The 18,704-nt window shown below is 42.6% G+C and overlaps 1 protein-coding gene across 4 annotated transcripts in view; it reads left to right on the forward strand.

Annotated features, from left to right (window-relative positions):
- The first annotated feature begins 1,054 nt into the window (after window positions 1–1,054).
- The window catches only part of FNDC3B (fibronectin type III domain containing 3B), a 350,539-nt gene continuing 332,889 nt past the window's right edge, over window positions 1,055–18,704 (forward strand). Inside the window, exon 1 of one of the 4 annotated variants that reach the window (XM_056565195.1) lies at window positions 1,055–1,187. The gene's annotated coding sequence lies outside the window, so the exon portion shown is untranslated. The remainder of the gene's footprint in view (window positions 1,188–18,704) is intronic. The other 3 variants (XM_056565194.1, XM_056565197.1, XM_056565196.1) reach the window with 3 other exon arrangements.

Below are 18,704 nucleotides of genomic sequence, written 5' to 3' on the forward strand. Positions count from 1 at the left end.
AATAACATCTCTGCCTTTAGCTCCTCCAAAATACAGTTCCATTTAACAATACGTCACCTGCCTTCTCTCAGCCCCTCCATCAAACAGTCCCATGTAAATAGCATCACTCACCACCTCTTAGCCCTTCCATCAAACAGTCCCATGTAAATAGCATCCCACTTCTCAGCCTTCTCTAATATACACTCCCATGCAAATAACATCACTCCCTTCAGCTCCTCCAACATACAGAGTCCCATGTAAATAAACTCACTCCCCACCTCTCACGTTTGTCCAATATACAGTCCCATGTAAATAGCAACACTGCCCACCTCTCACCCTTGTCCAATATACAGTCCCATGTAAATAACACTGTTCTACTCCCTTCAGTCTCCTCCAGCATACAGTCAATGTAAATAACCTCACTCCCTTGCATCATACAGTCCCGTGTAAATAACATCCTTCCCCTCCCTTCAGCATGCAGTCCCATGTAAACATGAGCATCACTCCCCACCTCTTAGCCTTCTTTAATATACAGTTCCATGTAAATAACATCACTCCGCTCCCTACAGCTTCTCCAACATACAGTCCTATGTAAATAACATCACTCCCCCACCTCTCACCCTTCTCCAATATACAGTCCCATGTAAATAACATTGATGGGGGGAGATTTATCAAAACCTGTGTAGAGGAAGATTGGTGCAGTTGTCCATAGCAACCAATCAGATCACTCCTTTCATTTTTCACAGGTCTCTTTTAAAATGAAAGGAGCAATCTGATTGGTTGCTATGGGCAACTGCACCCCTCTCCCTCTGCACAGGTTGTGATAAATCTCCCCCATCGCTCCACTCCCTTCAGCCTCCTCCAGCATACGGTCCATGTACATAACATCTGTCCCCTCCATCATACAGTCCCATGTAAATACCATCCCTCCAGCATGCAGTCCCATGTCTCCCCGCGGAGCCCCTCTCTCCCCATCACATACACCCGGTCCCTGCTTCTTCTAGTTCCTGTTCCAAGAGACAGTAACCCGGGAGACCCCGCCCCTTCCCACAGAGGCCCCGCCCCTCCCGTGACATCACCCCCTAGCAGGAGCCGCTCCATTCTAGACACGATCTAGCCGTCTTAGGTCTCATGCTGGCAGGGATTACTGGAGTAGCTGCGCACGTCGAGCGACCTGCTGTCCAAACCCCATTTCAGCGCTACATAAGGTAACAGACCGGCTCCTGCTCCCGCATATACACACACATGTTCCCGGGCGCCGCTGACGCTTTTCACACTCATCACACCGTACAATAAAAAAAAAAAAAAAAAGTTTCCAGCGCTCTCTGTGATTATGGATCCGCTAGGTCCTCAGCAGGGCACCCTGGCATCCTGGGCACATCCCTGACTGTGGGGTGGGGGGGCTGCCTGCAGAGATTCCCTACCCTGGGATGGAGTGATGTGACAGCGCTCTTCATCCCTGTGCCAGGCTGTAATGTCTCACCACCTAGTCTGCCGGGCACGGGCTGGGGGTGAGGAGCCAACATGTGGCAGGGGCATCACTGGAGATGGCATGCTATAGAGGGGGTAATGCATGTATATAATGGGGAGCTGTGGGGGCAGGAGAGTGCAGGCTCCCTCCATCATACCCTAGCATTCCAGGAAGGCTCTCTCCGCCTGAGCCCTGTGTCTTTCTGCAGTCTTCTGACTCTCTTCCATCTGGCTGGGGATCACTTATTGTGCACTCCCTGCCAAATCTGCTCTGCACACTCCCGGGCTGGGGATTTAACTCCTATACTCGTCCCAATATTGGAGGCTTTCACTTGTCTGCTTAAAAAGTTCAGGGGTGGCACTGGATCCCTTCAGCTGGCCTTGGTATCAGGAGTTCTGATTAGAATCTTTTTCTTTATTGATTTATTTATTTATTTATTTGTGTATATTTATGTATTATTTATTTGTGTATATTTATGTATTTATTTGTGTATATTTATGTATTTGTGTATATTTATATTTATGTATTTATTTATTTGTGTTTGCAACTGGCAAGTAGGAAATAATTTCCTGCCCATAATTAGTAACTGTCACTTTGCCAGATGTTTGTCAATGTAATGTGACAGTTATAATTAGTGAGCATTCGAAATTTCACATTTTGTAAATATTTTTAAAGAAGAAGATACAGTGTATCTAATCAAGTATTTCCCAACCAGGGAAGCTGCAGCTGTTGCAAAAACTGCAACTCCCAGCATGCCCGGACAGCCGAAGGCTGTCCGGGCATGCTGGGAGTTGTAGTTTTTGCAACAGCTGGGAGTTGTAGTTTGGCAACAGCAGGGGCCTCCCTGCTTGGGAAACATTGATCTAATGTTGTTGCCATGGATACAGTCATCATTATTTAGTTGTTTGTGATACATCTTTAAATTCTACCGTAACAGTTGGGTTATGATTGGCTGTGAGTTTTTCTAGGTGACTGCTGTATCTAGCTAGGTGACTGCTGTATCTAGCTAGGTGACTGCTGTATCTAGCTAGGTGACTGCTGTATCTAGCTAGGTGACTGCTGTATCTAGCTAGGTGACTGCTGTATCTAGCTAGGTGACTGCTGTATCTAGCTAGGTGACTGCTGTATCTAGCTAGGTGACTGCTGTATCTAGCTAGGTGACTGCTGTATCTAGCTAGGTGACTGCTGTATCTAGCTAGGTGACTGCTGTATCTAGCTAGGTGACTGCTGTATCTAGCTAGGTGACTGCTGTATCTAGCTAGGTGACTGCTGTATCTAGCTAGGTGACTGCTGTATCTAGCTAGGTGACTGCTGTATCTAGCTAGGTGACTGCTGTATCTAGCTAGGTGACTGCTGTATCTAGCTAGGTGACTGCTGTATCTAGCTAGGTGACTGCTGTATCTAGCTAGGTGACTGCTGTATCTAGCTAGGTGAGTGCTGTATCTAGCTAGGTGACTGCTGTATCTAGCTAGGTGACTGCTGTTTCTAGCTAGGTGACTGCTGTATCTAGCTAGGTGACTGCTGTATCTAGCTAGGTGACTGCTGTATCTAGCTAGGTGACTGCTGTATCTAGCTAGGTGACTGCTGTATCTAGCTAGGTGACTGCTGTATCTAGCTAGGTGACTGCTGTATCTAGCTAGGTGACTGCTGTATCTAGCTAGGTGACTGCTGTATCTAGCTAGGTGACTGCTGTATCTAGCTAGGTGACTGCTGTATCTAGCTAGGTGACTGCTGTATCTAGCTAGGTGACTGCTGTATCTAGCTAGGTGACTGCTGTATCTAGCTAGGTGACTGCTGTTTCTAGCTAGGTGACTGCTGTATCTAGCTAGGTGACTGCTGTATCTAGCTAGGTGACTGCTGTATCTATCTACTGTAATGTAGATGTGTGCAGATGTTGCAGCAGCAGCAGCTTCTAGAAGAAATGTACAGTGGCCGGAACAATGGCAGAGGATGACATTTTGGACTTTTTTTTTTTTTCCCACCCCATGTCAATAGTTGCAATTAACCCCTGGGAAAACAAAACAGGAGAGCAGAAGAAATGTATGGCCTAAAGGCAGACACAGGCAAGAGGCTAGAGATGAAGGAAGCTTCTTGTGCAGCACGTACTGTCTGGCACACAGTTTTGCCAGATGTCACTCAGGTGAAGGCAACGCTCCTCCTATTTAAAAAAAAAAAAAAAAAAACTCAAAGAATCTGAAGCCTCCAGCTATCTGGAAAGACAGTGCAAATGTCTGGATCCAGGGGGCACATTGGAGAAATGAAGGCTCAGCATTCCGAATCACTGCTGCCCCTTTTTTTTTTTTTAATACATAGATCGTGGTATCTACTCTTTTAGATACTTCTGGTTTATTTGAATACCCTTTTTGGATAATACGTTGAGTGCAATACCGGACTGACTTTATTATGTGTAACGTCATCATTTTTAATTTCTTTAAATTTTTTTAATGAGTTTGTACTACGTTTTAGGCATTCTTATAAAAGCAGGGGTTATGTAGCAAGAAATATGTACAGCGATCAGCCATAAGATTAAAGCCATAACATGGAGTATTTGATGACGTGACACCTGTCCTGTATTAGGCTGGGTTCACGCCACGTTTTTGCAATACAGTACCCGTATACGTTTTCAATTTGAAAACCGTATGGAACCGTATTGAAAACCGTATGCATTGACTCTCCATTGAAAACCGTATGCATTGACTCTCCATTGAAAACCGTATGCATTGACTCTCCATTGAAAACCGTATGCATTGACTCTCCATTGAAAACCGTATGCATTGACTCTCCATTGAAAACCGTATGCCAAACAATGTATCAGGTTTTGTCTGTTTTTTTTTCCCGTACCCAAAACCGTAGCCTACCAGGGTTTTTGGTCTGGGTGAAAAACCGTATGGAAACTGTATACTTTTCTTTTTTTTTTTTTTAAACATGGGAGTCAATGGGAACCGTACAGGACCATATGTGCGTACGGTTGCATCCTGGTTGCACCATACGGTTTTTGACACCGAAAGTTTTTTTTTCTTGGAATTTCAATCAAACAAGTGAAACTTTCTTCATAATGTAGTGAACATTTAAAAACGGATACGTTGATTTTTCCCTTAAAAACAGATGCAACTGGACATCATTTTTTCAAACCGTATACGGTTTTCAACTATATACGGGTTAAAATTTGTACACACATTTTGATAAAGTTTATTCCGTTTTTTGAGGAATCCGTTTTTCATCAAAAACCTGACACGGGAACTGTATCGTAAAAACGTGGTGTGAACCCAGCCTTAGACAGATTGTGAGCTGTCCTTGAATTTGTTGTCTTGGAAGCAGGAAAAATGGGCAAGCGCCTGGGTGGCTTTGACCTCTGTCTTCATTGTTATTTCATAACGTGATCATTGAATGTTTCCTCTGCTTTATAATGCAGACCCCAAACTTTCACACATTCATACTTTTCCATTGATGCAGAACTAGTATATAGGTAAAGTTGTTGAAAAAGATGAGTCTGAAGCTGTGAGGCGCCACCTACAGGCAGGAATGTCTGTTTGTGTATTCATTGTATAGCTGACAGTCTCGGCTATGTGAAATGACAGAGCGGCTATTTTATGGAGCAGACTAAGGCTGCCTATGGCGGTGTATGTGTTTTCTATCCAGTAGGTTAGATAAGCTTCCTTATGAATGTCAATAGATTAGAATTATTAATTCAATTTCTTTCTGCAGTTTAGTTTTTAATTAAAGCTTTATTTGCAACTTTTCTGTAGTTTATTTTATAAAAACTGTGTTTAGAATCCTTCTACTACAATGCTTTTGACTTGATAAAGGGAGGACCCTCGAAAGCTTGTCGCTACAAAATACCGTTAGTCCAATAAGAAAGGTATTACAAGATTCTGCAACATTCTAATATGACTAATATGACTGCTCCACACTACTGTAAAAATGTATGTGTATATACTTTAAATGGTGGATGTGATGGTACTTGTAGTGCTACAGTACCTGGAAAGTTGCAGATTAAATGTCACAGGTTAGCGACACTTAATTTTATTTATTTTTTATGTATCAGTGTTACAAGTATGTGTAATGTCAGCCATAAATAATAGCCTTAGTTCTTGAGGTGCTATGGGTATTGTGGTTGCATATGTACTGTAAATTAGTCATTATGATTTAGTCACCCATCTAACTATTGGAGGGATTCACATCACTGAGACCCTGTCAGATCTTAACTTTGGACATGTCTGTGCTAAAATGACAGTAACGCTTTAATAAGGAAAGATTATTTGGGCTGACCGATGACACTCTTATGGTCTGGGAAGAAGTAGGCTGTTTGAAACTTGTCTAATACTCGCTAGTCCAGAAATCATTTTTTAGTTACCATTTTGGTGGAAATTGGATGTTTTTATTCACTTTATGAGTTTTGGTACCTTAAGTCTATTTACAACATATTGGCTTTCTTCTTGGTCACCTTTTAGGTAATTCTTAAGACCATATCTAATCTCATGGACTTAGTGAATTATTTTAGTGCTCATAAGTAATTAAATGCCGGCTTCAGGTCTACACACCTTTTGGGTCCATTTTCGGCCTATATTAGATACTTATTACACAAAGTGAGGAGACTAATATATTAGGATATTTTCGCATTGCGTTTTGAAAGCCTCTTTACTATTTGCACCAGGAAAGCTCTTGGGATATTAAGGTTAACATATCTATAGACAGCATCACCCGACAGAGGCCAAAATAGTGACATTATGGAGTTTATTTTGGCAGTACATATTGGGATTTGCTGTACGAATAAGCATACACTATTGCAATATTCCATACAGTAGTATAAAGTGACACAAATATTTCCTGTACAAGTACACAGGACCCAATGTTAGATGGGTGCCACTAGTTGACCTCTGTTATAGGTATAAATCGGGAGGGCTCCCATTGACCTCAGATGAAAACTGCAAGGAAGATTGTATTATTAACCATGGTATTAACTTCCCCCTTTCATTTTTTTAGCATGTACATAGGTCAAACTGAAACAATTTGTTAATTATGGATTTAATTAAAACTTTAAGTAAAATATTTTATAATACAACAGTGTATTCAGAACCTGTACTTTAATGCAAGTACCACGTGTGGCCCTCCTCATTTGGCCATTATCCTCACAGGACTATGTTAGGAGTCACCCTTAAATATCAAATACTGCACATAAACAGACACCAGATAAAAACCAGACAGATACTATTAAAGTCAATGGGGTCCGATGGTGTCTGTTGTGCAATGGACTATCCAGCTCAGTTTTTTTTCCATAAGCAGACTCTATGACGGAGCTCCCAAACGGAGCTCTGATACAGCCTAAGATGTCCTCACATGTGAATATTGTGGTGAGAGACTGGTCATAGAACCGTGCTCAGCCTGTTACAAAGGGGCTCCCACACTAGGGACTAGTGACATTGCCTTGACGATGACGCACAGGGACGTTCATGCGCAGGGACGTCCCTGTGCGTCGTCGTCAAGGCAACGTCACTAGTCCGGGGCCGGACCCGGAGCGGAGAAGAGGGCCTCCCGGTGAAATTGGACAGCCCGGAACAACTAACCCTCCCCACCGGACGGTCCCTGCAGCATAGATGGCCCGGATCAGCTCACCCGTCTTTCCCACCAAGGGGAGGTGAGTAGAAAACTCACGGGCATGCTGGGAGTTGTAGTTTTGAAACATCTGGAGGTCTGCAGGTTGAAGACCACTGAAGGGATTGTCAGGCGGTGATGATGACAGGGTGTGATGACGGGGGTGTTATTGACGGGGGTCTGGATGATGACAGGGAGGATTATGACATGGGGGGGATGATGTATTTCCCACCCTAGGCTTATAGTCGAGTCAATAACTTTTCCTGGGTTTTGGGGTGAAATTAGGGGCCTCGGCTTATATTCGGGTCGGCTTATACTCAAATATATACAGTATTTTGTCACTTGCCGGAGTAAGGCCAAGAGTACACAGTGAGAATCTGGAGGTTTTTTCTTTCCTTTTTTAGTTTTTTTGCATTATACAGGCCTGTCAGCTGTCAACTTGACCTGAGTTTTTTTTCCCTTTTTTTAATATTCCAGTCATTTATTTATTTGATGCTTTATACATTTATGTGTGGTCTGTTGTGTTCACAAAGTCTTTCCATACGTAAGGTTAACAATGTATGTTTATGAATACCATTATATGAAAAGAAGTAAATGTTCTGGAATGGTGGTCTCAGACATCTGTTGTTCATTTTGTAAGGAGTTTTATTATATTGATATAGAGTTGATAGGTCAGCAGTGTTTGAGTACTTGCATGCGTATATATTCAGGTTTCGCATATGTTTGTGTGTGTATATATATATATTTGTTTGAGTTTGTTCCCTGACTCCTCTCTATTGTATGTCCAAGTACTGCTACGTCATTAATATTCTGAAAATCCTTCATTCTTTTTTTTTTTTTTTTTTTTGCAATATAACCTTATTTGACTCGTATTCTTTGGTTCAAATTCATCTGTGTATTATCAAAATGTTAATGTTTCCATGAAGAGGCAGAGTGTGATACACCCACATAGAAAAGAGTGATACAATGCAGTTTGTTGACCTGTATAGCTTACTGTGCGGATTAAAAAGTGCTGTTTTGTGTATAAAATTATTTTTGTAGAAATGTAAAAGAATTTAATGGGGTACTTCCAAGACCAGTTTAAGGGTACATTCCCACACGGCGTATTTGCTGCTGCGTATTTTATTTTCTCTGTTGAAGTCAATGGGTAGGAAAATGCGCAGCACCAAATACGCAGCAAATACGCAGCAAAATACGCCGTGTGGGAACGTACCCTTAAAATATAAAAATGCTGCAGATGCATATAACATTGCTTACCTGCGTGACCTTGTTCTGAAACCACCAAAATCCATTTGTTTTAGGGTCTTGGGGGGGAGATTTATCAAACCTGTTCAGAGAAAAAGGTTGCCCATAGCAACCAATCTGATCGCTTCTTCCATTTTTAATAAGGCCTCGAAAAAATGAAAGAAGCGATCTGATTGGTTGCTATGGGCAACTTTTCCTTTGCACAGGTTTTGATAAATCTCCCCCTTAGTCCTTTTTCTTTTTGGTTGACCAGTTATTTGGTACTGCAATTCCCACAATGCATTCCTTTTTCTCAGCTCTTTATCACAGTCCTCCCACCCTACAGGATCCAGCCACAGAGGATTATGGGGGAGTTTTATCAAAACCTGTCCAGAGGAAAAGTTGCTGAGTTGCCCATAGTAACCAATCGGATTGCTTCTTTCATTTTTCAGAGGCCTTTTTAAAAATGAAAGAAGCAATCTGATTGGTTGCTACGGGCGACTCATCAACTATTCCTCCAGACAGGTTTTGATAAATCTCCCCCGATGTGTTGTATTGGAAGAGAGGGAGGAACTGGGGAGATGCTGAGACGACGCATTGAAAATGAAAGAAATACACAACTTCCTGTCTGGTGAATCATGCAAAAACGCGCTGAAGTTATTACAATTTATGACACTATAGTTAGTTCAAAAGACAATTTATATAAGTCAGAACGACACTTCCTTAGCAATAAGGCAACTGTTCTCATTTGGGGAAATGGGCAACTCTCCTCCTTCACAGCTGTGGATATCCGTGTTCCTCTGCTCCCAATAGACATAGATGCAAATACTACAATAGAGAAATAGACGAGGGGTAAAAATCCAAACTTTTGATCTTTATTTAATCAGAGCACATAACAGCCAAATGCAGAGCAATAATAGGGTTACTTTAGTAGTAAGTATATATCTTGAATTAAAAGTCTTATTTAAATAAATTAAACAAATAAATAAATTATACTGGAATACCCCTTTAAAGCTAAATTTCACTTGCAAAAACTAAGAAAATAAAATTTTTCTTTAAATCATGTACGGTAGAAAAGGTTCCGAATTTTTGTCAAGATAGCCACATTGTTAGTATAAAATCTCTCTTGATTAAGAAGTCTTCCTGATGAACTGCTGATCACAGGATGTACTGTCGCTGGGAACCTCCCCCATGTAGCATTTTATTTCAGAGGTCAGGAAGTGGTTAACATTTCCTATTATAGGAGTTGTCCGTGGAGCAAGAAGGTCCTACCTGTTTTGTTCCCTGCTGCTCCGCTTCCTAATTGTCTCTGAAGTATCCTGTCCTGAGGCCGGTGCTTGTCTCAATAATCGAAACAACGTCCCACGCGTGATGTCCAGTAGATGCTTTATACCGCTGTAAAATCGATAAGATCATGCCGCTGTTGGACATCACGTGTGGGCCTGGTTTCACACACGAATGGTAAAATAGTAAAGTAGTCCCTCAAGTTACAATATTAATTAGTTCCAGGACGACCATTGTATGTTGAAACCATTGTATGTTGAGACCATAACTCTATGGAAACCTGGTAATTGGTTCTGAAGCCACCAAAATGTCATCCAAAAATAGGGAAAAGTGCGGATTAAAGATAAATAAGTAGATAACTAATACAGATAAAGCAAATCCTTACATATAAAAGTAAGAGAGATCTGCTGGGAGCTGTAATCACTGTCTATTTCAGTGTCACCCAACCAGGGTGCCTCCAGCTGTTGCAAAACTACAACTCCCAGCATGCCCAGACAGCCTTCGGCTGTCCGGGCATGCTGGGAGTTGTAGTTTTGCAACAGCTGGAGGCCCCCTCTTTGGGAAACACTGGTCTATGTAGAGGACAGGAGCTGTTTCAGGGTCCTGTACAGAACACGCAATGTCCTAAAAAAAAAGGAAAATGGAGCCACCCTCACCTGATGCCCAAAGGAGAAGCTAACCCTGGCACCAGTCAGTGCATACACTTTAGGAATACAGGGGTTTTACCAGTGAATGCCCATTCTGATTGCTCAGTTCTTCAGGCCATTGACACGTTTTGCAGATCTGGACTGTCCGTAGCATTGTATGTTGAGTCTGGTTTCAAGTTACAATGGTCCAGAAAAGACCATTGTATGTTGAAACTATTGTATGTTGAGGTCATTGTAAGTTGAGGGATCACTGTATTCCTAAGCGAAGGAATATTCTTACATGGAAGATTAATAATGTCTAAATGAATATCTCATAGAAACATAGAATGTGTCGGAAGATAAGAACCATTTGGCCCATCTAGTCTGCCCAATAATCTGAATCCTATAAATAGTCCCTGGCCCTATCTTATATGAAGGATAGCGTTCTGCTTATCTCTATCTTATATGAAGGATAGACTTATACCTATCCCTATCTTATATGAAGGATAGACTTATACCTATCTCTATCTTATATGAAGGATAGACTTATGCTTATCCCTATCTTATATGAAGGATAGCCTTATGCCTATCTCTATCTTATATGAAGGATAGACTTATGCCTATCCCTCTTATATGAAGGATAGCCTTATACCTATCTCTATCTTATATGAAGGATAGACTTATGCCTATCCCTATCTTATATGAAGGATAGCCTTATGCTTATCCCTATCTTATATGAAGGATAACCTTATGCCTATCCCTATCTTATATGAAGGATAGACTTATACCTATCTCTATCTTATATGAAGGATAGACTTATGCCTATCCCTATCTTATATGAAGGATAGCCTTATGCTTATCCCTATCTTATATGAAGGATAACCTTATGCCTATCCCATGCATGTTTAAACTCCTTCATTGTACTTGCAGCGACCACTTCTGCAGGAAGGCTATTCCATGCATCCACTACTCTCTCAGTAAAGTGATACTTCCTGATATTCCTGCAGAAACCTTTGCCCCTGTAATTTAACACTATGGGGGACATGTATCATTGCATTTAGACCATTTTTCCCGTCTACAAATTTTGCGCAATTGCGCTTTTTTTTGCATAGAGCTGCGTTTTTTTTGGTGGACAGTTTTCTAAAGTTGTCACCAGTTTGGTCTACAGTACACCAACTAATCCAGTGGACTGGTATTTATCAATTGCGCAAAAAAAAAAGTAGATGGTTTTTTTTGCGCAATTGCGCTTTTTTGCAAGAAAAGTAGTCTAAACCTAAGAGTGCTAGCAAGGACTCGTAGAAAATGGCAGACGGTGGAAGATGCAGGTGGAGGATGCAGGAGCTGTCTCTCAGCACTGCAGTACTACAACTACTCCCATCATGGGACAGAATCTGTCCCATAATGGGAGTAGTTGTAGTACCGGAGCGCTGAGAGACGTACATCCCCTGTCTGCGGGACTCTATTGTGACTGTTAGGACTACTACTCCCATCATGGACAGACTCTGTCCATGATGGGAGTTGTAGTCCTGGGACTGAAGGACAGATCGCAGCAGGTCATTCTCCAGAGACCTGCTGCGATCTGCATTTATTAACTTAAAAACCCGGCGGTATATGCGGCTCCACTGCGCTGCCGCCGGCTCCTGTATACAGATGTCACGATTCATAATCCCCGCCTCCGGGAGCTCCTGACTTCTGGTGGGGATTATGAATTGTGACAGGTCTATACAGGGGAGCGAGTGGAGCCACTTCTACAGTACTGCATACAATTGTTATGTGTACTGCCCCCCCCCCAGACTAATAGTGACCCCTTCTACAGTATATAATTGTTATGTGTACTGTACCCCCCCCCAGACTAATACTGACCCCTTCTACAGTATATAATTATGTGTACTGTACCCCCCCCCAGACTAATACTGACCCCTTCTACAGTATATAATTGTTATGTGTACTGTACCCCCCCCCAGACTAATACTGACCCCTTCTATAGTATATAATTGTTATGTGTACTGTACCCCCCCCCCCCCCAGACTAATACTGACCCCTTCTATAGTGAGCGCTGGGACCGCTGTGTGATTGACAGGTCCCCAGCGCTAGTGTCCGGCCCCACTGACCTTGTTATAAATCTTTATGATACACACTGCCCGTCCTCCTCTTCATTCTTCTCATACCGGAGACGCGCGGCTTCTGCTTTCACTATAGTCAGAGCGCCCCCTGCCGTTGTCTGACCCCAGCCCCGTGCAGTGTGGAGGCCGGGAGGGGGCGCTCTGTCTATAGACTATGATACAGAAGCCGCGCGTCTCCGGTATGAGAAGAATGAAGAGGAGGACGGGCAGTGTGTATCATAAAGATTTATAACATGTAAAGGTCAGTGGGGCCGGACACTAGCGCTGGGGACCTGTCAATCACACAGCGGTCCCAGCGCTCACTATAGAAGGGGTCAGTATTAGTCTGGGGGGGGGGGGGGGTACAATACACATAACAATTATATACAGTACTGTAGAAGCGGCTCCACTCGCTCCCCTGTATAGACCTGTCACAATTCATAATCCCCACCAGAAGACAGGAGCTGTAATTGGTGTATAGTGGTGAATAGCTTTCCACCAATCAGAGCTCCCCTCTCCCGGTGGCGGGGATTATGAATCGTGACATCTGTATACAGGAGGAGGGGGGAGGGGAGTGCAGCGTTGCCGCTGGCTTTTTAAGTTAATAAATGCAGATCGCAGCGGGTCTCTGGAGAATGACCTGCTGCGATCTGTCCTTCAGCCCGAGGACTACAACTCCCATCATGGACAGAGTCTGTCCATGATGGGAGTAGTAGTCCTAACAGTCACAATACAGTTTCGCAGCTGGGGGATGTGTAAGAGCCATCCCTCAGCACTGCGGTACTACAACTACTCCCATCATGGGACACAAAATTTCCCATGATGGGAGTAGTAGTCCAAGGGCAGACTGACGGATCTCAGGGGTCTCACTCTTGAGACCCCTTGCAACTTCTCCGCCCCTGCCCCCTAGTGATGACATCATTAGGGGGCGGAGCTTCACAGTCCAGGCCTGAAGCCAGGGTGGTAAGTATGGCTCTGTTCTCATTATGCGTTTTGCATAATGGGAACAGAGCCTTTTTGGCAGTGTGTTCCCAAACAGGGAGACTCCAGCTGTTGTTTACCTACAGCCCCCATGATGGGAGTTGTAGTTTAGCAACAATTGGAGGCTCCCTCTTTAGGAACACACTGCATTATGTGCGCTCTACCCAGGGGAGAGCGCCAAAAATGTCATTTCAGATAAGTGAATGCAGAGGACTACCTGAGATTCGGTGGAGTGTGACGATGACTAGCATTTTTTTAATGTCAATAAAAGGGTTAACGAGGGCTGTGGGGGAGTGTTTTTTTAAATCCATTTTTTATTTCATGTGTTGTGTTTTTTATCATTGAAATTTCAGGCTTAGTAGTGGAAGCCGTCTTGTAGACGGAATCTATTACTAAGCTGGGCTTAGCGTTAGCCCCGAAAACAGCTAGCGCTAACCCCCAATTATTACCCCGGTACTAACCGCCACAGGGGTGCCGGGAAGAGCCGTTACCAACAGGCCCGGAGCATCAAAAATAGCGCTCCTTGGCCTAGGCGGTAACAGGCTGGGGTTATTTAGGCTGGGGAGGGCCAGTAACAATGGTCCTCGCCCATCCTGGTAATGTCAGGCTGTTGCTGATTGGTTGGTGTCTGATTGACACTGAAAATAGGGGGAAGCCTATGTGTTGTTTTTTTTTGTAATAAAAAAAAGTGTGTGGTTCCCCATATTTTCAGTGTCAGTCAGACACCAACCAATCAGCAACAGCCTGACGTTACCAGGGTGGGCGAGGACCATTGTTACTGGCTCTCCCCAACCTAAATAACCCCAGCCAGGAGCGCTATTTTTGACACTCCAGGCCTGTTGGTACTGGCTCTTCCCGGCAACCCTGTGGCGGTGGGTAACGGGGTAATAATTGGGGGTTAGCGCTAGCTGTTTTTGTGGCTAACGCTAAGCCCGGCATTGAAAAAAAAATGTATTTAAAAAAAAAAAAAAACACTCCCCACACAGCCCTCATTAAACCTTTTATTGACATAAAAAAAAGCTGGTAATCATCGCAATACACTGAATCTGACGTACTCCTCCCCATTCACGTATCTGAAATGAGAAAAAAAAAAGGTTAGGACATCATTTGCGATCTCGCCTGGTGAGTGCGCCCATACTGCAGTGTGTAACAGGGAGCCTCCAATTGTTCTTGTCTGCCTACTGTATCCTGTATGTACAGTCATCTATAGATGGCGGTATATACAGGAGAGCGCACAAAGATTTAACTCAGAACTGCAGTGTGGGTTAACTCTTTCCTTGCTGGGCTCCTGTATAGTATACATGGATACACTATGCCCCCTGTATACTATACAGCGGGCGGAGGTAAGTAGTGATGCTCTGCACCCTGTATATGTATATGCTATACATCACTTCTTACCTCCTTACACTCCGTGGGGCGGGCGCTCTGCATCCGACCCATGGAGTAGTACCTGCAGTGAAAAAAATGCACACAGGGTACAAAAATGTTTGTTTCCGCACACCAGCAAAAATGCAAGAAAAAACACAAGGGGGGAGATTAATCAAAACCTATGTAGAGGAAGAGCGGTGCAGTTGCCCATAGCAACCTATCAGATTGCTCCTTTCATTTTTGTAAAGAAGCAATCTGATTGGTTGCCATGGGCAACTGCACTACTCTTCCTCTGTACAGTTTTTGATAAATCTCCCCCAAGAAAAATTACCAAAATGCAGGAAAAGCTGGGACCGTTTTTCAGGCGTTTTTGCTGGTGGACAAAAAAAAAACCTCAGTGGAATCCTGAAAAACAATAGAACAAAAGCCCAGCGTCCAGGATACACCACTATTCCTGTGAGGTGTAGAACAGGTCTACAAATAGAACTTTGTGGAGATTTAGACCATTGCACGAAATTTATCATGGGGCTTGCACAAGTTTGATAAATTTGGAGAAATTGCTCCAAATTTAGACCAAACAAAATGATCTACAAAAAACGTCTACCAAAAACAACATTGATACATCTCCCCCTATGTTCTCTTGTGGTAGTTTTTCTTCTTTTAAATATCCTCTCCTCTAGACATGAGCAAAGTCCTTGGACTGTATCTACCTTTTCCAGCCCACCGGAGCACCTGAAAGCTGAACTAATTGATGCAGGCTAAAGTCAGCAACTGCCGAGCCGAGAAGTTTGTGACGAATCAAATTACTGTAACTTCATTCATCTCTACTCTCCTCTTTTACCGTGTTGATTACCTTTATGTATTTAAAAGTTTCTATCATATCCCCTCTGTCTCTTCTATAGAAACATAGAAAGGAAAGGGAAATGCTTTCTAGAATGAACTGTCATAAGCAAACCAAAAATATAGGGTGGTTTGGAAAAAAGTGTTATTTGGAAAAAAAACACTGCAGTTTTTGATCCAGTTTTTTCAAATTTTTTTTTAGACAGAGCTAGACAATATATAGTCCAAGACTTGTATTGATGGGGCGTGGCCATGATGTCACGAGCGGGGCATGACCGTGACGTCACAAGCCGCCGAAGCTCTAAACGAACACTGGGTGCAGCAGGAAGATCGTGGGGGTCCCCAGATGTGTAGGGGCGGAGTACCCCTTTAAGTCTTCACATGAAACTGTGGAGTTCCTCAATTGTTCTTGCGAGGAACATCCACCTTCATTTTATGGGTACATTACAATAGAAAAAAAAAATTTGACTTTTAATATAAGGTCATTGGTTTGAGTGCAGTCCAAAACCACCAGATGATGCTGAGTGTGGGAGCTCATTCTGCTAGATCAACAATAAGATAATGAACACGTGTGGGCTGCTGTATCACTTTGCCTTGTGAAGGCCACAGTTATTGTCTTATTTTTATTCAGCATCTCTAGTTTTTCTGGAAAAGTTCTGCTAGCACTGCCATGAATTTTGATCTTGACGTCTGGTGGAATTTTGATACATATATTTATATGATTAGTAACATGTTTTCTTTGTGAAGCATGTCCACAAAATAGCATTGGGAGATAGCGGTGTTTACAAAGCTGTGTCCTTAATAACCATTAAAGGAAATGATACTGTGTTACTAAAGAGATGGTTGTATTTCAAGCTACAGTTACAATTATATACAGTAAAGCTGAAACCAACATCCATTGATTCAGACTTTAAATGTAATCTAGCATCTGGTCATGAGAACCCAAAATAACCATAAGGCTAGGTTTCTACACAAGTTTTTTTTTTTTTTTCTGGTGTTTTTGGAAAACTGCCATGACTGTTTTTTAACCAAAGCCAGAAGTGTATTCAAAAGGAATGAGGAATATAAAGGAAGGACTTATACTTTTTCTTTCTGCATGGATCTACTTCTGGCTGTGACAAAAATAAAAACGTGGAAGTCTAGCCATAAAGGGGTACTCCACCCCTAGACATCTTATACGGGATAAGATGCCGTATCAAGGGGGTCAGGCTGCTGGGACCCCCTGCTATATCCGGCACGGCACCTTGTAATCCGATGCACGGAGTGAACTCCACTCTGTGCCGGATGATGAGTGACCACCGCCATCACTCCCCCTCCATTCATGTCTATGCGAGGGGGCATGACGGCTGTGTACTAGCAGTCACACCCACTCCCATGGACATGAATGTAGGGGGCCTGGCAGGAGGTGACAAACACAGACGCCCCAAGCTTCCATGTTCAGTATGTCCGCAGTGCCAACCAGGAGATGGGAGGGGGTCTCAACAGCCGGATTCCTCCCAATCAGACATCTTATCCCCCTATCCTTCGAATAGGGGATAAGATGTTTAGGGACAGAGTACCCCTTTTAAAAAGTCCCAACAAACAAGTTCTTATAGCGATAACAGTAAGGATAAGAGCTGAAGAAGGTATAATAGCATTAGAAGATTCTATTAGAGATGCTGTGGAACATTTGTACTGTCAGATAACATTGGCTTTATTAGCTTGTCTTGTATTATGTGAGGCAAGATGTGCCCAATATTTTTTTTTTTTTTTTATAATTTAGGCAAATAGAGAGAGCAGCAATGAGAAAAAGAGATTTCGTATGGTTGCTCTCCCTGGTACCATTAGCAAAGTGCATAGATGGTTTGCGAGCCAGCATTTTTCTGTGAAGAGAATATAGCTGACCTAAGCCAAGTCTGTATCCTGTTGACAATGCCAATGAGAACAAAACTGGATTAAAATAGAGGTTTCATCACTATCAGTATGCATGTGGACATTTCTTACACCTCTACTGAAGACATAGGCGAGTGACTGTGGGACCGACAAATAAGACTGACAGTCATGTAGTATGTTGCTCCATTGGGTAAATCGCACTTGAAGTAGGGTATGGTAAAATTGCACGAAAGCCGCTCACCCTGGGTGGTTGTGTACCGTCATACACAACAATGATTAGCACATGATAATGGGTCGGGATCACCGTCTGCAGCCCTCCAACTCGGATATAATTTGTAAGTAGGATAGGCTTCAGTGGAAACTGCAGGTTGAATGCGGCACTGACGGGACCAGAGTACACACAGCAGGAACAGGTAAAAACAACTTTAATGACCAAGATGCAACGCGTTTTGCTGCGCATGCGCAGCAAAACGCATTGCATCTTGGACATTAAAGTTGTTTTTACCTGTTCCTGCCGTGTGTACTCTGGTCCCGTCAGCGCCGCATTCAACCTGCTGTTTTCAATGAAGCCTATCCTACTGATGTAGTATGGAGGAGAACCGGAAAAGTGTGTGTGCGCGCGCGCCTGTATACAAGTGAGTGACCTGCTTCCACCAGCTTCATTGTTACAGTAGCAAAGGTGTCTCCTAAGAGGAAGTTAGGAATGTGTATATGTAAATGTAATTACTTGGACATAACCTATATATATATATATATATATATATATATATATATATATATATATATTTTTTTTTTTTAACCAGTTAATTCCATACTTGCATTACGTGTGTTCATTAGACAAGCCCAATCCTCTCTAGCCCGAATGAATGCATGGCCATGTTAGACTGATGTATTGTTTTATTCAGTAAACCGTTTCATTATTGCAGCTGTTGAAGTTTATAGACTCATTAAGGAAGTCACAAGAACACATTTTAGTATGCCAAAAAAGTCGGAATTAAAAAATAGACGAAACTCAAAGAAAATACAAATAGCAGATTTATATGCTTCAATCTCTTACAGTGTTGCGAGTGTATTTTTTAAGGGATTCCAAACAAGCAATATTGTTGCAGCTGTATTCTGTACATACAGTACTTGCTTATTTCCTTTTGGATTGGTTTACTTGTTCCCTGTAATTGCTGTTCCAGTTATCTCAACATGCTGAATTAATGGTAACATCCCCCCCCCATCCCCCCCCCTTTTTTTTCTGTGTATAATTTTTAACATTTGGTTATCCAAGTTTGCAAGGAGCTTTATTGAATATAAATTTAACAGTTTAATATGGCTTGAAAGACCTTACCTTTTTTTGTTTTCTTTTTGCTTAATGCA

Source organism: Hyla sarda, chromosome 3 (assembly GCF_029499605.1).
Source record: "Hyla sarda isolate aHylSar1 chromosome 3, aHylSar1.hap1, whole genome shotgun sequence".
Lineage (NCBI taxonomy): Eukaryota > Metazoa > Chordata > Amphibia > Anura > Hylidae > Hyla > Hyla sarda.